Source organism: Bos indicus x Bos taurus, chromosome 29, assembly GCF_003369695.1.
Source record: "Bos indicus x Bos taurus breed Angus x Brahman F1 hybrid chromosome 29, Bos_hybrid_MaternalHap_v2.0, whole genome shotgun sequence".
Classification (NCBI taxonomy): Eukaryota; Metazoa; Chordata; class Mammalia; order Artiodactyla; family Bovidae; genus Bos; species Bos indicus x Bos taurus.
The window spans coordinates 28722098-28745020 of record NC_040104.1 but is presented as its reverse complement, the minus strand read 5'-3'; positions in this window follow the sequence as shown (position 1 = coordinate 28745020).

Genomic DNA, 22923 nt, shown 5'->3' with positions numbered 1-22923 from the left:
AGCAAGTGTCAAAGAGATTCTTAAAATCCCTCTGCTGTATATATATGGCAATCTAATTAAACAGGAGACTAAAGCAAGGAACACAAGATATCAGAGGACAACACTTATCTTCCCATCAAATCAGCTATTTGCAGGGTTCCCATCTCAGTTAATGAACCCTCTATCCGACTTATGCCAGAAACTTGAAAGTAATCTTTGATATCCCCCCAACACTTAGCTCTATTGTTATTAACCCTTGACAACTCTACAACAAAAACATCCAATTTTAATAAAATCCAGTTAACAATGTTTTCTTTTATAATGGAGCTTCCCTATTGACTCAGATGGCAAAGAATCCACCTGCAATGCAGGAGACCTGGGTTTGATCCCTGGCTTGGGAAGATCTCCTGGAGAAGGAAATGGCTACCCAGTCCAGTATTCTAACCTGGAGAATTCCATGGACAGAGGAGCCTTGTGGGCTACAGTCCATAGGGTCCCAAAGAGTCAGACACAACTGAGTGACTTTCACTTTCACTTTCTTTTATAATGAGTGTTTTTTGTATCCTTTTAAGAAATATTTGCTTAATTCTCCTGTACTTTTTCTAGAGACTTTATTATTTAAACTTTGGCATTTTCCATTCAGATAGTCAACTTGCCCATTTTGCTTATTGGAAAAAAAAATCCTTTCTCTATTAAATTGAACGTGACAAATTAGTAGTCAACCAGATGACTATATATGTGTGACTAGGTTTCTAGGCAATATGCTCTATTTCACTCATCAATTTGTCTATTTGGTTCTGGCTTATTTATGTGACATTCATCCATATTAGTGAATATAGTAATATTTATTCTTTGGTTGCTGTACATTATCCCATTGTATGGATATACTGTATTTAACTTATTCAGTCTACTATTTGCACTCGTTTGTTGCTTCCACTTTTAGCTATTATGACTAATACTGCTATGCATGTCCTTGTACATATCTTTAGGTACACATAAACCCTCTTTTCTGTTGGATATATACCCTGGAGTATAATTGATAGGTCTTATAATATCTTTGATTAACTTTAGCAGGTATTATTAAGTGGTTTTCTAAAGTGATTATACAGATTTATATTCAAATCATCAATAGATAGATAGGATAGGAGGAAAACAGACTCACAACATATTCAAATTCCATATCTCTTGCGTAGGTGACCCACCGACTGGAGAATAATTATATCACAGAGACTCTTCCATGGGAGTGGGAGTTCTGAGCCCGACATCAAGCTCCCCAGGCCCGGTCCAGTACCAGAGCCTCCAGAGCATTTGGCTTTGAAGGCCAGTGGGGCTTAATTGCAGGAGCCCCACAGAACTGGGAGAAATACAGTCTTCATTCTTAAAGGGCACACACAAAAACTCACACACACCCAGACTTACAGCAAAAGGAGTTATTTGATAGGAGCCTGGGCCGGACCTACCTGCTGGACTTGCAGAGTCTCATGGAGAGGCAAAAGGGTAGCTGTAGCTCACCCTGGGCACATAGTCGTGGGTGCTAGATACATTGGGGAATATTCAGCCATGTGAAGACACCGGCTGTCATCTTGATTCATTAGTACCAAAATTTGGCCCCACCCAACAGCCTGTAGACTCCAGCACTGGGACACACATGAGTGAAGTCGCTCAGTCGTGTCTGACTCTTTGCAACCCCGTGGACTGTAGCCTACCAGGCTCCTCCATCCTTCGGATTTTCAATGCAAGAGTACTGGAGTGGGTTGCCATTTTTTTCTCCAGGAGATCTTCCCAACCCAGGGATTGAACCCAGGTCTCCCACATTGTAGGCAGATGCTTTTACTGTCTGAGCCACCAGGGAAGTCTTCAGCACTGGGACACCTCAGGACAAACAACTAACTAGGTGGGGACACAGCCTTACCTATCAGCAGACCAGCTGCCTAAAGACTAAAGAGCCCACAGTTGCCTCTAGATACAACCCTGGACATGGCCCAGCCCACCAGAAGGCCAAAACATGGCTCCACCCATGAGTAGAGAGGTACCAGCCTCTCCCAACAGGAAGCTTGCACAAACCTTTAGACCAGCCTCACCCGCCGAGGGTCAGACACCACTAGTAAGAAAACTTCAATCTCTCAACATAGCCCAGACCTGACCCTGGAACCAGGTGGGCCCTGGCCCTGCCCTCTAGCAAGCCAACAGAACCTTCAGGATATCCTGGACCCCATACCTACTATCCAACTGTGTCAAGAACAGGTGTCCGCCCACCAACAACCTGAAATAAGTTCTGGGATCCCTGGGCCCAGAAACCAGATTCAAAGAACCAGCTCTGCCTGCCAGTAGTCCAGCACTAACACCAAGGCCTGGCTTCACCTGCTAGGGAGTAAGCAACAGCCTGAGAGTCTCTTAGACCCTGACTCAGTCCTCTAGTGAGCAAGCAGTAGCCTTGGGGTCCCCTAGGATTCTGCAGCCACCTCGTGACCAGGCACCACTAAACAGCCAGCAGCATCCACACAAGTCAGGGCCTGGCAGCCAATCCAACTAGGAGCCAACCAAGCCCACCAGACCACACACATAGTCAGCCCACCACAACAGAAGGACCTAAGCAACCCTCTTAGGGAGAACGCTGGAACAGGTAGCTTAGGCAACAAAAGGGGAGTGCACTACTGGGACACATACAACACTTCCTACGTAGGGCCACTTCTCCAAGGTCCAGAAATGTAACTAACCTACCAAAATACAAATAGCAAAGTGATTCAGTTATACATATACATGTATCTATTATTTTCCAACACTTTGCTATCCACCTGAAACTAACATGACATTGTTAATCAACTATGAGTGAGTGAGTGAGTGAAGTCGCTCAGTCGTGTCCGACCCTTTGCGACCCCATGGACTGAAGCCTACCAGGCTCCTCCCTCCATGGGATTCTCCAGGCAAGAGTACTGGAGTGGGTTGCCATTTCCTTCTCCAATTATACTGCAAAATAAAATAAAAAGTTTAAAAATTGCGAAGAGCAGCTTAGACCAAATAAGGCAATGGAGGAAGATGTTCCAGATGAAGGAAGAAGATAAAACCCCAAAACAAGAACTAAGTGAAGTGGAAATGGACAGTCTACCTGATAAAAAGTTCAGAATACTGTTTGTAAAGATGATCAAAGAATTTTCAGAAGAAAAATGGATGTACAGAGGGAGAAATTAGATGTTTTTAACAAAAAGTTAGAAAATATAAAGGATGACAAAAAGAACATGATAACTGAAATGAAAAGCACATTAGAAGAAACCAATAGTGGACTAAATGATTCAGAAAAAGATACTCAAACAATTGTAACCTCCACTATGGTCCATCCACAAAAGTGTTTCAACACTGCAGCTGCTCTATAATAATCTTTTCCTGTCCCTCCCTACAGTTCAGTTCAGTTCAGTCACTCAGTCATGTCCGACTCTTTGTGACCCCATGGACTATAGCACGCCAGGCCTCCCTTTCCATCACCAACTCCCGGAGTTTACTCAAACTCATGTCCATTGAGTCGGTGATGCCATACAACCATCTCATCCTCTGTCGTCCCCTTCTCCTCCTGCCTTCAATCTTTCTCAGCGTCAGAGTCTTTCCCAATGAGTCAGTTCTTCACATCAGGTGGCCAAAGTATCAGAGTTTCAGCTTCAGCATCAGTCCTTCCAATGAATATTCAGGACTGATTTCCTTTAGGATGGACTGATTGGACCTCCTTGAAGTCCAAGGGACTCTCAAGATTCATGCTGATGTATGGCAAAGCAATACAATATTGTAAAGTAATTAAGCTCCAATTAAGATAAATAAATTTATATTAAAAAAAAAAGAGTTCTCCAAAACCAGGTGAAAAGCATCAATTCTTCCACTCTCAACTTTCTTCATCCACACATGACTACTGGAAAAACCATAGCTTTGACTAGACGGACCTTTGTGGCAATGTCTCTGCTTTTTAATATGCTGTCTAGGTTGGTCATAACTTATCTTCCAAAAAGCAAGCATCTTTTAATTTCATGGCTGCAGTCACCACCTGCAGCGATTTTGGAGCCCAAGACAATAAAGTCAGTCACTGTTTCCATTGTTTCCCCACCTATTTGCCATGAAGTGATGGGACCAGATGCCATGATCTTAGTTTTCTGAACGTTGAGTTTAAGCCTACTTTTTCACTCTCCTCTTTCACTTTCATCAGGAGGCTCTTTAGTTCTTCTTTGCTTTCTGCCATGAGGGTGGTGTCATCTGCATATCTGAGGTTATTGATATTTCTCCCAGCAATCTTGATTCCAGCTTGTGCTTCATCCAGCCTGGCATTTCTCATGATGTACTCTGCATAGAAGTTACATAAACAGGGGGATGATATACAGCCTTGACGTACTCCTTTTCCTATTTGGAACCAGTCTGTTGTTCCACGTCCAGTTCTAACTGTTGCTTCCTGACCTGCATACAGATTTCTCAAGAGGCAGGTCAGGCAGTCTGGTATTCCCATCTCTTTCAGAATTTTCCGCAGTTTCTTGTGATCCACACAGTCAAAGGCTTTGGCATGGTCAATAAAGCAGAAATAGATGTTTTTTTGGAACTCTCTTTTTCGATGATCCAGCGGATGTTGGTATTTTGATCTCTGGTTCCTCTGCCTTTTCTAAATCCAGCTTGAATATCTGGAGGTTCAAGGCTCACATACTGTTGAAGCCTGGCTTGGAGAATGTTAAGCATTACTTTGCTACTGTGTGAGATGAGTACAGTTGTGAGGTAGTTTGAGCATTCTTTGGCATTGCCTTTCTTTGGGATTAGAATGAAAATTGACATTTTCCAGTGCTGTGGCCACTGCTGAGTTTTCCAAATTTGCTGGCATATTGAGTACAGCACTTTCACAGCATCATCTTTTAGGATTTGAAGTAGCTCAACTGGAATTCCATCACCTCCACTAGCTTTGTTTGTAGTGATGCTTCCTAAGGCCCACTTAACTTTGCATTCCAGGATGTCTGACTCTAAGTGAGTGATCACGCCATTGTGATTATCTGGGTCTTAAAGATATTTTTCGTACAGTTCTTCTGTGTATTCTTGCCACCTCTTCTTAATATCTTGCTTGTATTAGGTCCATGCCATTTCTGTCCTTTAGTGTGCCCATTTTGCCTGAAATATTCCCTTGGTATCTCTAATTTTCTTGAAGAGATCTCTAGTCTCTATTGCTTTCCTCTATTTCTTTGAATTGATCACTGAGGAAGGCTTTCTTATCTCTCCTTGCTATTCTTTGGAACTCTGCATTCAAATTATATCTTTCTTTTTCTCCTTTGCCTTTCAATTCTCTTCTTTTCACAGCTATTTGTAAGACCTCCTCAGACAACCATTTTGCGTTTTTGAAAATTTTGAAAAAGAAAATTTCTTTTTCTTGGGGATGGTCTTGATCACTGCCTCCTGTACAATGTCACTAACCTCCATCCATAGTTCTTCAGGCACTCTATCAGATCTAATCCTTAGAATCTGTTTGTCACTTCCACTGTATAATCATAAGGGATTTGATTTAGGTCATACCTGAATGGTCTAGTGGTTTCCTCTACTTTCTTCAATTTAAGTCTGAATTTGGCAATAAGGAGTGATCTGAGCCACTTTCAGCTCCTGGTCTTATTTTTGCTGACTGTATAGAGCTTCTCCATCTTTTTGCATAGAATATAATCAATCTGGTTTTGGTATGGATCATTTGATGACGTCCATGTGTAAAGTCTTCCCTTGTGTTGTTGGAAAAGGGTGTTAGCTATGACTAGTACTTTCTCTTGGCAAAACTCTTTTAGCATTTGCCCTGCTTCATTTTGTACTCCAAGGCCAAATTTACCTGTTACTCCAGGTATTTCTTGACTTCCTACTTTTGCATTCCAGTCCCCTATAATGAAAAGGACATCTTTTTTGGATGTTAGTTTTTTTTCAGCCCCAGAAAGAATGAAGAGACGGAGGCAAAGCAAAAACAACACCCAGTTGTGAATGTGACTGGTGATAGAAATAAAGTCCAATGCCGTAAAGAGCAATATTGCATAGGAACCTGGAATGTTAGGTCCATGAATCAAGGCAAATTGGAAGTGGTCAAATAGGAGATGGCAAGAGTGAACATTGATATTTTAGGAATCAGTGAAATAAAATGGACTGGAATGGGTGAATTTAACTCAGATGACCATTATATCTTCTACTGTGGGCAAGAATCCCTTAGAAGAAATGGGAGTAGCCATCATAGTCAACAAAAGAGTCTGAAATGCAGTACTTGGATGCAATCTCAAAAATGACAGAATGATCTCTGTTTGTTTCCAAGGCAAACCATTCAATATCACAGTAATCCAAGTCTATGACCCGACCAGTAATGCTGAAGAAGCTGAAGTTGAATGGTTCTATGAAGACCCACAAGACCTTCTAGAACTAACATGCAAACAAATGTCAAATGCAGTAGCCACATTGATAATTTTAAAACATAGATCTTACTTAAAATCCTTCACCTGTTCCCATTGAATTCAGGATAAAATCCGACATTTTAACTTGAACCATAGACTTTACCTAATTTTTCACCTAGCCCTTAGTAACTCAAAATTCTATATAAAATGGACTTTCATGTAAGGTTCACAATTTGTTTTGATCTGCTTATATAAGATTTACATAGATTTGGTAAAATGTCAAGAAAAAAATATTGCTGATGAAGATTATAAGATGTAGTAGATTGACTCAGTGGCTGTCATTCTTCCCCTTTTCCTGTATTCATGTCCTTTGTTGTGTAACTTTGGAGTTCCTCCCACAGATGTTGAAGTAACCATCTTCCTTATCTTTGGCAACAGCTAAAGACTTATTTTAGCCAATGAACTGTTAGCAGATCTGATAGGGTTTAAATGGGCACTGTGAGCTTGTTGTTTCCAGAGGAAGCATAAAAGACACCAGGAGAAGGTCAACCTCAGTTCATTTATAGACTTGTGAAAGTGAAGTTGTGACTGACTCTTTGCGACCCCATGAACTGTAGCCTACCAGGCTCTTCCATCCATGGGATTTTTCCAGGCAAGAGTACAGGAGTGGGTTGCCATTTCCTTCTTCAGGGGATCTTCAGTGAGCCAGAAATAAATGTCTATTGTTGTATCCCACTGAGAATATATAGTTATTCGTTAAGCAGAATTACTGTTGTGAAATTGGCATGGATTTGCTTTATTATTCTTGGCAGATAATTTTTTTTTTTTTTTTTTTACAAATTGAAGGTCCGTGGCAACCCTACATCAAGTAAGCATATCAGCACCATTTTCCCAACAGCACTTGCTCACTGTGTGCCTCTGTGCCTAGTTCTTGTAATGTTTCACACCCCCCATCAGCAGAAAGATAATAACTCACTGAAGGCTCAGGTGATGGCTAGCAATTTTTAGCAATGAAGTATTCTTAATAAAGATATGAACTTTGTTTTTTAGACAATGCTATTGCACACTTAATAGACTACAGAATATTGTAAATGCAACTTTCATATGCACGGGGAAACCAAAAAAACTGTGTTACTCTATTGTGATAGTCACTTTGTTGCTGTGGTGTGGAACCAAACTGACAGTATATCTGAGGTATACACATGTGCAAGGGGAGAGGGCGACTTCCCAGGTGGCTCAGTGGTAACAAATCTGCCTGCCAAGCAGGAGATGCAGGTTCCTTGGGCCGGGAAGATCTCCTGGAGAAGGCAATGGCATCCCATTCCATTATTCTTGCCTGGGAAATCCCATGAATGGAGAAGCCTGGTGGGCTACAGTCCAAGGGGTTGCAGAGTCGGACATGACTTAGTGATGAAACTATAGCAACATGTATGTATGCTGCTGCTAAGTCGCTTCAGTCGTGTCCGACTCTTTGCGACCCCATAGACAGAAGCCCACCAGGCTCCACCGTCCCCGGGATTCTCCAGGCAAGAACACTGGAGTGGGTTGCCATTTCCTTCTCCAATGCATGAAAGTGAAAAGTGAAATTGAAGTCGCTCAGTTGTGTCTGACTCTTCGAGACCCCATGGACTGCAGCCCACCAGGCTCCTCCGTCCATGGGATTTTCCAGGCAAGAGTACTGGAGTGGGGTGCCATTGCCTTCTCCGACATGTATGTATACATATATTTAAAGCAATAAATAGAATCATCTAGAAATTATTGCTTAAATAAATGCAGATATTAGTTTAACTTTCCACATTGTAAGGGATAAACTCAAAATTTTAAACCGATTATTCAACTATCAAGAAATACTTTCCATTTGTAATAAAGTCAAATAGTAAGCCAATCTGTGGTTAGTCCTGACATTTTAAGAGACTAAGCACTAGGTTATGGTGTATACATCATCTTGTTAATCAGAAGGACTGTTCAGAACAGTAAGCATGCTCACACGCTTAAATATTTTATCTCACTATATTGCCATGTGTAGAATATCTGCTTTATAAAACTTCTGTTTTTGTAAATTAAGTACTTTCCCCATAAATAATTAAAAATATATATAGTTGAATTTCATTATTTGCGCCACTGCACACCTAGAATTTTACAGAAAAACAGGGAAAGGAAAAGACAAGAAAATCTGTATTGTATTCAAGCTACGTGTGTCCCTCAGAAACATTGTGAGTTTGACAAGGTCTTCTCAACTCAGACTTAACCACATTTCCATCACATGCCTAACATCCTGCTTTCTTCTCAAAATCTTCTCTCAGTTCTTTGCTTCTCATTCACATTTCATTAACTGATAAAACTTGAAATTCCACCTTGAACAATTTATTTCAATGCATGCTAAGTCATTTCAGTCGTGTCTGAATCTTTGTGACCCTATGGACTGTAACCCACCAGGCTCCTCTGTGCATGGGATTCTCCAAGCAGGAATACTGGAGTGGGTTGCCATGCCCTCCTCCAGGGGATCTTCCCAACCCAGGGATCGACGAGTCTCTCACATCTCCTGCATTGGCAGGCAGGTTCTTTACCACTAGTGCCACCTGGGAAGCCCCGATGATTTCAGTATTCTTCCCTATGTCTTTGAATCCTCTTAACAGTGGCCCATCAAAGACTCCCGAAGCCAAGAATCTTGACACTTATCACTAAATCTCACATCTTAGCACCATTTTATACCAATAACCTTCATTTATTGAGTACCTACTAAATGTCAGGATCTGCCCTAAATCTTTTCTGCATTCTCTCACATTTAATCTTCACAACTGCTATCATGTAGATACCATCATGTAGTATGTAGATACTATCTCTATGTCTCTGACTGTCTGCTTCATGGATAAGGTTTGAAAGTGTGTTAGTCTGTCATGTCCATCTCTTTGCAACCTCATGGACTGTGTAACCTGCCAGGCTCCTCTGTCCATGGGGTTCTCCAGGCAAGAATACTGGAGTGGGCAGCCATTCCCTTCTCCAGTGGATCTTCCTGACCCAGGGATCGAACCTAGGTCTCCTCTATTGCAGGTGGATTCTTTGCCATCTGAGCCACCAGGGAAGTCCAAGATAAGGTTTAAGAGGCACCAAACAGGTTTTCTTCTCAAGCTCACAACTTTTAAGCCACTGCCTCTAGAAAATATTAGTCACAATCCATACATAGTTATTTTATTTGGTGGAAATGCTAAGGACTATGATCCCGGGAGGCAGTATCTTAGTTGCTCTGAGAAAATTGTTCCAAGTAGGCAAGAGATGAGCTCAGGCTACACACAAGTTTGTATCAAAGGGGACAGATGGTCTGAACATCAAAGACTATTGTTAAGTAGTAAAGAAAAACCAGATATCAAGCTAAGGAATGTAGTGTTCTTCTGTGTATGGGAAGATGCAAGCCTCTGGGCTCACTGAATTTGTTCCTTTTATAAGCACCTCAGCTACCTGGGGCCAAATCCTGTTTCTTGATTGCTCACATCTTTAATTCCTTGTTCATCATAAGGGATGACAGGTATAGTGGATGACTGCTTCTTGCATCCCCCTTCCCAGATCCTCAGCAATCACCATTGGGGATAGGGTGGCATTTGCTGGAATGCAGGCATTGTGTTCCCTTTTGGGAGCCCTCACTCACATTTGGAGGCCAGAAATCACTGATAGCTGTGACATTTCTTGCCAACAAATATGGCAGGAAATATTTCATTTCACACCACTGAGCTAGTAAAGGAGATCTGTTTACTGTGAGAGATAAAGCACTTAAATTCTGTGTTGTTTTGTGGTCTTAAAAAGGTGTCCAACACATTTGTTTATAACATCTATTCTAATATCAATTCAGTTCATCTTAATGAGAAATCTGTGGAAACTTTTGGCTTGAAAAGAGTCTCTGTTCCATCAGGACCTGTATTTCTCTTCTTTATTCCAGTTGTTTTTGCAAAGAAGAGACAATGTACCTTGTAAGCCAAAGGACTAATTGTGAAACTTCTCTTGATCATGATTTTATAGGCAGTATCATTCTTATCAAGGGGGTTTGAAATACGGCTGTACTTTAAACTGTCTTAATCAAATCTTTCTTTTAAATATATTCTCTTCTCTAGTATTTAAAGAGCACATATTGCTGTGATTCTTAAGCTTATCAAAAGGTCACACCGAGATAAATTCAAGTAGAAGGGAGAAATGGCAAGGGGAAGGAGTGGGGATTTGCGACAGAAGGAAACAGCAGACCCAGTGGGAAGACATCTGACCCAATGCGGGAGAGTCAGGGTTGATGAATGCAAGGAAGAAAGGAATCTAATTCCCATCAATGTCCATATTTGAAGGATGGAAAAGGGCAGGTCCAAAGCACAGGCCCTCCAAAGAAGGTTTTCTTAGGGTCCAGGAAAAGATCCTGCCTGAAAAGGGTCTGAATCCTTCTTTGAGTACTGTCACCTACTAGATGAGATCTTGCCTTGTGGGAAAGTATGCTTCCAATAAATCACCCAAGAATCCCCATCGCAGTCTTTACTTAAAAAAAAAAACAAAAAAAAACCCTATTTAAGATTTCTCCTCAGAAGCTTTGGGCTTCCCTGGTGGCTCAGATGGAGGGGACCTGGGTTCAATCCCTGGATCGGGAAGATCCCCTGGAGAAGGAAATGGCTATCCACTCCAGTATTCTTGCCTGGAGAATCCTATGGACAGAAGAGCCTGGCAGACTAGAGTCCAGAGGTTCGCAAAGAGTTGGACATGACTGAGCGACTTTCACTCATACAACTCAGAGGTTTTCTTGACAGCTAGACACCTTCCCACCATTCTCCATCTCATTACCCTCCTTAATTTTTGCCCTAACACATGCCATTCTTAAAGTATCTGTTTTTATTCATTTACTTGGAAAAATCTGGTCACCTAGACATGTAACTCCATGATATACCTATCTATGTTTGGAAAAATATCTGCTGGTGTGTGGCCACATAGTCAATATTTGTTGGATAAATGGAATTCAGGCTTTTAGACTTAGATGAGGAGGGAAATGCTTTCTCTTTCTGGACTTTGATCTCTCAAACCTGGCTTCTGAGGTGGGTAGATACTTTTAAGAAGTTGAAGGGAAAAGGTGATCTTTGCATAGGGACATCAGCTAAGAGGAAGCCAGGGAGTTATTCTTAGCTATTGCCAGCAAATCAGGCTTATAATGAGTGTGGGGCACCCTAGAAGAGGCCTGAGGAATTTCTGAGCCATGTAGCCTCTAATAAAACTATGAGCCCAGAAATTTCCAACTGGGAGCCTGAGGGCCAATTTGATCTGGAGATATTTTGCTGAGCTAACAATGATTGTTAAGCTGCCATTATGATTGCCAACATTAGAAAAAATTATGAGATTTCTGAGAAATGGAACGTTTCCAGCCACAGCAGTAAACAAAGGATGGTCAGTCATCAGCAATTACAGCCACCATGGAAGGTGATCTGATGAGCCCTGAGGGAACTCAGGAAGGAAAAGAATACCTGTCCTCTAGCAGCAGCTGCTGCTGCTGCTGCTAAGTCGCTTCAGTCATGTCCGACTCTGTGCGACCCCAGAGACGGCAGCCCACCAGGCTCCCCCATCCCTGGGATTTTCCAGGCAAGAATACTGGAGTGGGTTGCCATTTCCTTCTCCAATGCATGAAAGTGAAAAGTCAAAGTGAAGTCGCTCAGTCGTGTTTGACTCCTAGCGACCCCATGGACTGCAGCCTACCAGGCTCCTCCGTCCACAGGATTTTCCAGGCAAGAGTACTGGAGTGGGGTGCCAGTGCCTCCTCCAAGCTATCAGACTGCAACTACTCCCCAAGGTCGAACCCTGAGGAAACTCAGAATGTGAAAACACAGGATACTGGTCCCAGAGAGCTGAGGCACATATAAAAGGAATGAATTCAGTGACCCCATACTCTTGCATCTTCTTATACAGAAAAAAAAAGCCCTAAATTCCTTTACTTGATATTTGGTTTTCTTTAATTTACAGTAATCTTTTAACATTAAGACCACCTGTTCTTTGTTGTAAAACTTCTGTATAAACTGGCTCCCTCCCTTGCCTCCTAGGACCAGTTCTCTCAGGTTTATTAGAGGTACCTGCCTTCTGGACTTAAGTCCTCCAAGTTTCTGCCAAATAAAATATAACTCTCAACTTTTAGGTTGCACTTCTTTTTTTTTCAATTGACACGTCACAAAAATATCTGGATTTTCAGCCTCTTGAAAAAAAATGGCATCATTCCCACGTGACCACTGTCTACTGCAACTAAGGATCTGCTACACATTTTCGGCTGGGCATGAGTTTTCGCTGTCGCCATATCCACACTAGGATATGGCCTTTCTTTTGCATTATATGCTTGGTCCCTATTTAGTTTCTAATCCCAGTAGTGGGCCATTGAAAATCTCTGTACTAAAATTTCATCTATAGTCTTGGATCCTTTCTTGGATGAAATTTTTGTATAACAAAACCTTTAGTTTGTCTTGTACTGTGCTGTGCATGACTGTATGGAGGATTAGAGTGGTAAACAGGAGCTTGTAGAACCATCTCATAACGTCATGCAAGGTGTAGTCTGCACAAAGGCAAGACTCCTGTGTGCCAAGCAATCTCTCCTGACATCAATCCACCTAAACTGGTAGGAACAATGTCCCTTTCAAATCTCATCAGCCCTTTTGTAATCCATTCCCCATGGGCAAGCCATAGATGGAAGCTATGTGTGAAGGAGAGCCATAGCCCTCAGGCCAGCATGGGGTAGCATGCTGAAACTTCTGCTGAAACTTCCAGAAGAACACTGCCAGTGACCCATGGGTGGATCAGCTCCCTGGTACCAAAAATAGTAGATGTCCTTTCAGTGACTCAGATACAAATGGGAGCCAAAGAGAAGCTCCCCTCAAAAAAGTTGGATGCTGAGTCAAAAGGGAACTTCAGGTTTAACTGTTATGTGACCTCATTCGACCCCAGAAAGAGAACGACCTATAGGTATTTTGGTTTTATTTGATTTTCAGGTAGCTTTTCAGTTTCATGTATCCTAGATGTCTCACACTGAGATATACACAGATGTTGATTCTTAAATAAATACTTGCACCAAATAATTCCTCCACTCCTGCAGTGACTGCTGTTGCCATTGAGTAGCTTTACTGAATTTTCTGAGCGAGGTTAAGCATAGAGTAAGACACATACTGCCAAACGGAAGAAACCGGCGTCTCAAGTGATTTGAAATACAAGTCACACAGCCAAGTACACTTGTTTCATGCCCTTGTCTTCGGTGCTCATTTTATTTCTTGCCCTTTCATCTAGGACATCTGCCATCTGATCCTTGAGAGGATCGACAACATGTCTTGTCAGACGGATTCCTTGTCAGCAGAATGGCCATGCAGTGTCTCTGTGATGTTTTTCTCGATGTTCAGGATGTGTGTTCACTCTCCCATTTCTGGCCATTGTAGCGGTGGGATCAGATGGTCATAATCCTGCATATCTTGGAGAAAATGCTGGGAAATCAATGACCACAAGAAGCCAACGGTAACAACATTTTGCAAAAGACATGTTACCCATAGGAAAGAGAGTATTAAAAATAACTGCTTTGTGATCACTAATTGAACAAGCTCTGAAAAAAAAAGAGCCTGGTAGACTCTCTTAAGACCAGGGAGAGGTTGTTATAGATTGAATTCATAGGCAAAAGTCCTAACCTCTGGTACTTCAGAATGTGAGTTTATTGGGAAATAGGACCATTGCTGATGTAACTAGTTGAATAAAGATGAGATCATACTGGACTAGGGTGGGTCTCCAATCCAATGTGACTGGTATCTTTAGAAAAGAAATTCCCATGAAGAGACAAACACACAGGGAAAAGAATGCCATGTGAAGACTGGAGTTATGCTGCCAATAAGCACAGGAAATAGCCCAGACTAGGAGAGAAGCCTGGAACAGATCATCCCCTAGTGCCTTCAGGGAGCACATGGTCCTACTGACTTCAAAAACACCTTGATTTCAGATTTCTGACCTCCAGAACTGTGAGCCAATAAACTTCTGCTGTTCTGAGCCACCCAGCTTGTGGTACTTCATTACAAGAGCCCACAGAAACGAGTACAGAGGTGTTCTGAGCTCCATGCATCTCAATTCTGTATTTATTAGGTGGGAGGCATAGTTTTGCATAATGTGGGAATATATGAAAAGAAATAAAACATGATTCCTACCTTCAGTGAGTTCACTGAGGAACACTCATTTAGGCACAAACAATGAGACAATGATAAATAAGGGCGACATGGAAATAAAAGTAACTTGCCATCAGTGGGCAGAGGAAAGCGTGATGCACTAGCCCAATTCCCTTCCTTCTCAGGGCTCCTTTTCTCCTCATGCCACACGGGGATCCCATGCAGTCACGTGGCTGCTCCTGCCCACCCCCACTCAAGGGTCTCCCTACTGAATCTACCTTTCCTGGAGAGCAGCTCTTCCCAATTACCACCCCTCCTGGAACTTATTTCACTTGAATCTGTCCCGTCTAAGAATGAGTACTGTGGTGTATCTGAATTAGTACTAGCCCACGGTTCTAATCCCAGATGGATAAATCAAATACTCTCTGAGTCTTAATTTCTTTTTTTAAATTTGGAAAGAAAGTGGGGAAGGGGGATAACGATCCTTCTCCATTCTACCTTACATCACTGGAGTGAGGATCAATAAGAGAGACTATCTGGAAACACTTGGAACACCGGTTAATATACCATAAAATATTCATAGTTACTATGAATGCAAATAGATATATTTGCATCCAGTTAGTACTTTCCTTTTACTGGGAGCTTCTGGGTGTTACCATCATTCAAATGGAGAAACTTGAAATTCCTGCCTTTGCTTGAACCTTATAAAAATTTACAAAACATGCAAATCAAACCACCTTTCATTACGTTTATTAGAGTTCAGTGAAATATGCATTGTGATACCCATTTTGCAAATGAGGATACTGAGTTCAGAGAAATGAAGTGGTTTGCTTATAAGCGATTAGAGGTATGATGTGGAGACAAGTTCAATACCTGCCTTGTTGTACTTGGCAACCCCTAGTAAGGGGATATTTTGGATCACCCAGCCCTTCCTATGCTTTTTTTTTTTTAAAGTAAACCCCAATACAGGCAACAATAATGTCCACCGTTACTGAAGAAGAAATGTGATTTTGACCTTGAAAGCTCTCTAGTGATACATCAAGTTTTCATTTATGTTTCTAGACACATCATAAATAACTGTGCTTTATCAAGAGAAAAAGGAAGATGTATGACAGGGAAAAAAGCACAACAAAATTATGGGGATACAGCCAAAGCTTAAGGTGAATCTACCCTTAAAGTGAGTGAGTCTATCGTTCCCTTGGTTGAATGCATCAATTTCCTTGAGGAAAGAGACTAACTTGAGAAACTTCTGGAATAAATATGCCCCTTGAAATGAGAGAGAATGTGTATAAATCTTTAGTTTCATACAGAATTCTGAAAAAGAAGAACAAGAGAGTATTTTCTCAAAAATATTGTGCATGCTTCTTTCTATCTAAAGTTGTGGAAGCCAGAGACAAGTGGATCACCCTGGCCCGGAAACATCATTCAAGTTGCAGAAAGCATGAATTGCGTATTTGTTAATATATTTTCATTATCCACCTCTTGCTCTGTGGTTTGAGTTGTGAGTGGATAGATATGGAGATGAATATACCAGGCTTTTGTCTTGATATCTGTAACTACGCCACAATCCCCCGGTCATGCCGTCTCTCCACACCACCTCCCTCCCATATCTTCCTTGGCACTCTTGTATGGAACCTGCTTCCAGTCTCTCCCCTCTGCTCTGCAACATCTTGCCAGATGGAATAATCACTAATCACTCAGGCCCCACTTAAAATTCCCTCAACTATAAGATAGCATCTGAACACCATACCCCAGCATCTATAGCACTGCAGAGCCAGCTAGCTTAATGCCCTATCTATCTTCATATCTCCTATGTACACTTGGTGGTCCAATCATACTCATTCCTCCAGACACATGCCATGGTAGATACACCCCCAGCATCTGCTACTGTTGTGGCCTCTGCCTCTACGCCTGTTCTCCATTTATATGGTTGTGTGTGTGCGTGTTCAGTCACTCAGTTGTGTCCAACTCTTTGTGACGCCACAAACTGTAGCCTGCTAGGCTCCACTGTCCAAATTACTTACTTGGACTTTCCCAGGCAAGAATACTGGAGTGGGTAGCCATTTCCTACTCCAGGGCATTTTCCAGAATCAGGGATCAAACCCACATCTCTTGCATCTCCTGTGTTGGCAGGCAAATTCTTTACCACTGAACCACCCGGGAAGCCCCTTATAAGGTGGGCAAATAACCATTCCACTTTCAAAGTCCATTTCTATGTCTTGTCTCCCCAACTTCCTCTCTGGAAAGGAGAATTAATTTAATGAGCCCAATAATCTGCCTACCTATATAATTTTCTGTGCATATCAAATATGGTCATTCATTTTTCCATTCATTATTAGTTGAGTTCTTTATTTTTGTTAAACTTGGATATAGTATAGAGAACAAAAGATATACTTTATAGCATTAATGGCTTAGTAGACATACATACTAAAGTTATAAACAAACACATGTCTAAGAGCAAATTGTGATAAATCATACATAAAAGTGTTCTGAAAATTTTAAATGGTATAAGGAATAATTGTGACTATCTTTTGATATGCAGGATTTGCTGCCCAAATGATATATATACACAAGTTCTCTTTCATTTGCTCTGAAGACATTCTACACTTATTTCTATGTGTATCATTCTTAACCTCTAAACCATGTTTAATTTATTCTTGTGTCCTCATAGTGTAATATAGGCCTGTACATAGCTTAATAGATGTTGGATGAGGTAATGAATCGGAGAAGGCAATGGCACCCCTATCCAGTACTCTTGCCTGGCAAATCCCATGGACGGAGGGGCTTGGTAGGCTGCAGTCCATGGGGTCGCTAGCAGTCGGACACGACTGAGTGACTTCACTTTCACTTTTCACTTTCATGTATTGGAGAAGGAAATGGCAGCCCACTCCAGTGTTCTTGCCTGGAGAATCCCAGGGACAGGGGAGCCTGGTGGGCTGTTGTCTATGGAGCTGCACAGAATTGGACACGATTGAAGTGACTTAGCAGCAGAGGTAAAGAATAGGCAATGAACAAGCACTGTAGCTCTTGAAAAAACATGTTTTAGCATGCTAGATTTAACCTTTAGTTGATTAGCATTTCTACATATTAATTAAATTCCAGGTACACTCATTAACATTTGGGGAGTGCTAACACTAAATATTAAAATACTTACCAAGATCTTTCCTTCTTGGTGTCTTTGCACATACCATTTTTGAATCTCTCTTCCAATACTGCTCTGCCAGGCTAACTTCATCTCACCTCTGATGTCTCACCCTGTATGTCACATCACTGAAGAAATTTTCCTCAACGCATTGACTAGATCGATCAAGTCCCTCATTTGAAACCCTCAGAGCACTTATACTTCTATTGCATAACAGCTATCACAATTGTAATAGGTTTTTCTGTTCATCATTTTTACCATCTGTCACCCACTGTTTTAGGGTCTACGAAGGCAAGATTCATTTAGTCATTTCCCCCCACTCCCTATATTCCTAGGACCAGCCATGTAATACAGTATCAATAAATATTTATTGCTGGAAATACTAACTTAATGAAAGTGGTTTTTTTAATTTCAAGAGCCCAGTTATGAGTTCAAGATATGAGTCCAAGTTACCCTTCTACCACTAACTAGTTAGATAGACTTGAGACTTTCTTTTTACTTTTCTCCTCCCAACTTTCCTAACTATAGAAAGAAGAGGTTTGAACATGCATTTCCATCTTTTCCAGTGCCAGGACTCTATAACATATCTCATTAAACCAGTAAAAGGTGAGTATGACCTGTTATGGGAACTTAAACTCAACTCAACTCATGTTTTTCAAACAAATATTTCAGCTCACTGCAGGGCTTTTAGTTAATAAGTGGTTTTGTGAAATTCTCAAATCTCAGGTCAGGATGAAAGAAGAACCACAGAATCAAGGGCACCAGGATGAAGCAAACTTTCAATAATGTCCCTCCTTTTGGCTATTGAGATGGGTGGCTAATTTTTTTTTAAGTTACTAGAAAAGTAAGCAGAAAATAAACATTTGGTCTTCTATTTAGCAGAATTTTGAGAACAATTATAATATTTCACCAAGTTAATTTGAGGAACTCAGCTGTTTATCAGTGAGAATGAAGTCAGAAAATTTCAGAGCTGGGAGGATCTTCAAAAACCATTCAAGATAACCAATCCCTTTATCCTCCAGATGAGAAAGCCCAAGCTCATTGAACCAATATGACTTGCCTTGGGTTATATAAAGGGGGCAGTGGTAAAGAGTTTGAATCCAAACAACTGTGGGGTTTTTTGTTTGTTTGTTTTGTTTTTTTTGCTGTGATCTCATTGCAACTGGAATTGAAAGGGTTAATGAACCTTTTGAATGGAGATATATTAATTTCCACCCTGAATTCATGAAGAGAGATATGCTCCTCCACCCACCACACTCCTTTTTTTAATCTTTGAGAATCAGTCCAGTAGAATATGATGAGATCTGTCAGAATGATGGCTTTCATCTGTGACATTTATTCTCATGCACATTTTTGTTGGCTTTGTGCAGAAGAACTTCATTTGGATTCATAAATCTGTTCATAAATGTGTATAATTCTACCTTTACCTTGACTTTATAAAATAAAAACATTCTCCCAAAGCTATTGCATTAAATTCTGTCGCTTCAGAAAATTGTCAAATGCACTTGAAGATCATGACAATATCTTCATTGGCAGCTCAGATATGAGAAAAAAAAAAAAAAAAAACCTGGAGAGAAATAAGACTAGTGTTCTCTGGGAATTATATCTTATCTAGTTTTCTTGCTTTAGTACTTCAAAATAAAGAAAATTACCATGAAAAATATAATAAAAAGCCACACATGAATTCTGAAAATAAACAGATATTGATATTTTCTCGTATATGCTTCAGATCTTCTTTGAAATTAAAGGATGACAATTATAAATTTCTTTCATGCTTTTCCCAGATCCATTTTCTTTCTTGCTCTCCAGATACAAACTTAATGAATACTTCTGTATCTTTCCAATCTATGTATTTAATCTTTTACTATACACAGTGTATAGTTTCCTAAATTTGTATAAGTATACATTATATTTTACATAAATAGCAATGGTGCTTAGTTTTCTGCACTTGTTTTGTGTCACATAATTGATAAATACAAATACAAAAAAAATAATTTAGGGAACAAGTCTGAGCAATTTAGTTATAGTCAAAAAAAATTTCTCTAGAGATAGTTTCCAAAACGGTCCATTTTGATGAAGCTGGAATTGAAGTTACACTTGAAGAGTTAATATTTAGTATTTACTTAGTATAATGAGGAAGGGGAAAGGATATTTGTTAAACTCTACATGTGCGGCTTGCTGTACTAATAAGCTCTGTTATTTGATTAGATTGGAAAACCAGCTACTAATAAGGTATTAAATTGTCATTTTACAAATGAAAAATTGAGCCTCAGAGGAGTCAAGTAACTTTCCAAAGTCATACAACTCTTCAGAGACAATGGACAGAAGTGATGAAGAGCACAAATCTGGAGCCATATGGCTTGAGTTCACTTTCCAACTTCAAATCCATTAGTTGTATGACCACAGATAAGTCACTTAACTTTTCTGTGCCAAAGTTCCCTCATTTATATATGGGGTTGATGGTAGTATCTACCACAAAAGGGTATTGTGAACATTATGTAATAATGTTCACAGGGTTTTAATACATAAACCCCTGAGATTAGTGCCTGGCATTTCATGAACTATAAATAATTCCTACTAGAATTATTGGGCTTCCCAGGTGGCACAGGGATTAAGAATCCACCTGCCAATACAGGAGATGCAAGAGACAGGGTTCAATTCCTGAGTTGGGAAGATCCCCTGGAGTAGGAAATGGCAACCCGCTTCAGTATTCTTGCCTGAAAAACTTCATGGACAGAAGAGCCTGGCGAGCTACAGTCCATGGGGTTGCGAAGAGTCAGACATAGCTGAGCACACAGGCATGTGTATCATAATTATTATATTTGATCACTCATTCACCTCCTCCTTCAAAATATAATCAAAGGTAATAACACCAAAACAAACCAACAAACAGTAAAAGATGAAAACCAAATGAAAATGAGGAAGGGAGATACAAGCAGCAATTGAGCCAAAAAATATGTCTTTAAGTTCCTTGAGAAGCAGACAAAGGCGCCATGGAGGTGGGAAGAGGGGTCCCAGGTTCTTTCCTATCTAAATGTTGACAGTGCTCTCATGCATCCGGAAAGGAATACCTCAAACTCTTAGAAATGCAAGGATCTTTATCTAAAGCACATTAAGCAGGGTAATAAAACGTGCTCGAGAAAGTGATTTAACAAAACTGGAGAGGTTTCTTCACTTTGTTTGCTCTTGGTGAAAGTCTAGGATTTTATTCAATAAAAGCTGCTGAATTTGGACAAGGGTCAGGGTGACAGTCCAGGTGATGTGGCTTTCAGGTGCCTGCTGCACTCAGGGGAAAGCTTGGAGAAGCTGGAGCATTTTAAGGGACTGTATAGCATCGACCAACCTTCACAAATAAAGTGCTTTTGACAGCTGCTGAATGAAAACTGAGGTTTGAGGTCTTGCATGAGGATGGAGAGAAAAGCAGAAAAACCTGCTAACTATACCACTACAGCAGAAATAAATGTCAATAGTCATTCTGTGCCATTAAAAATTAGAGAAGCACTATGTTAATGAAGAGAAAAAAATGAAAAGATAAAATACATAGGTCCTTAGAAACCCAGGGGAGAAGCACAAACAAAGAAATTTGGAGAACAAAAGGATGAGAAAAATCTTTCTTACTGGAAACTTAAAAAAAATGACATGGGGAGCACATTGAAAGCAGCTCACTTTAGGTCTTTGAGAGTTTAAGAAAAAACCTGAGGGAGGTTAGTGAGTTTCTGGTATCCAGGAGCTTCTGTGTGGTCAGACTGGGCAACTGGGGTACCACCAATACCTCCAGAATGGGAACTGGATTTTAGAGTCCAAGAGAGAGGTCCAGTTTTCTCCCCATCGTGTCCTACCCTGACTGCACAGTGTAGCTGCTTAATAGATATTTATTGAGTAAATAAGTGAACTAGTAAATGAACCCCAGAAAAGCTAATTGCCAGTAGCTCTAGGAACAATATCTTTATTGTTATTTCTATATCTATATCTAGACACAGAAACAATATCACACTTAGAGAAGTTAAAGGTCTTAATATAGGTGTATAGTATTTCTTTTTTTTTTTTTTTTTGGTGTATAGTATTTCATGTTTCCCCAAAACACCACTGGAGCAGGGAGACAAAGGTAAAGAGGTACAAAAATGAAATATTCATAATAACGAAGGCATAAATAGAGTAAGTATAGCCCATGTTATGTAATAGAATATTAACTATAGAACTCTAGTATTCAAATAGGAAAATATGCATGCCATACAATTAAATGAAAAAAATAGTTGGCAATAGTAGATCAAGTATGACTTCAAATTTGCAAATCACAAAGTATATGGGTGTTTCCTATGTATTTTTCACAGAAAATAGCCTAAAATGTTAACAGTGCTTTGATTACTCTTATTTTCATTGTTTTTAATATTGTCCTTCCCTTAATGAAGATGCCCTCCCCTTATCCTATATTCATAATCAGAAGAGTAATAAGACTTAAGAGCTAAAAGTAAATTACTCTCCTGCTATAGTCAGATAGTATGTATTTTTGTTCTAATTCTGCCTGGGGACTCTTTAGGAAGTTAATTATACAGCTTAGAGCCAGTTACCTTATTTGGAGAGTAGAAATATTAATACTGATATGTGGCCTTTCAACTTTACAAGCAGATGTGTGGATGGAATGAGAGAATGCATGGAAAGCCATTTTGCAAGTTGCAAAATACTAGATGCATAGAACAGTATAGATGGGGAAGGGCATTGGGATGAGGAGGAAAATGAAAGGGAAGATGACTTCACAGGTTTGAGATCAAAGTAAATGAGTGTAGCCCATGGTAACATTTAGAGGCATCATTAGAACAATTTTCTTATGGGAACTGAAAAAATTATATAGAGTGTTAGATTATGACATTTTCATTCCTGCCATCAAGTTGTATAAAGATGGCATGTGGGCCTCCTTAAAAATTAAACTAGGTCTCTGCCTGTTGTTTCATTATGTACAAGATTACAGGAAGAGAAAATACACTCCCTCACCTCCCACTCAGAGGTTATGTGAGTAGTGAATACGAGGTAGTGGTTGAACCAAAAAATATTCTTATTTAATTCCTTAAATAAAAACCTGCCTAAAAAAATAAAGGTAAAAGCATAACTAATCATAACAACTTCTTTCCAAATCCATAATATCCTCTGTGTCCGCTTGATCACATCTGTTTCCTTGTTGACCTTCAGGGTCCTCATTTGTTAAATAAGAGGTATCAGCTAAGTCATCCCATAAGTCTCTTTAAATAGTAAGTTCTATGAGTCTCAGTTACCAATTTTATGTAATGATGATCATCCCCTCCTACATATCTGT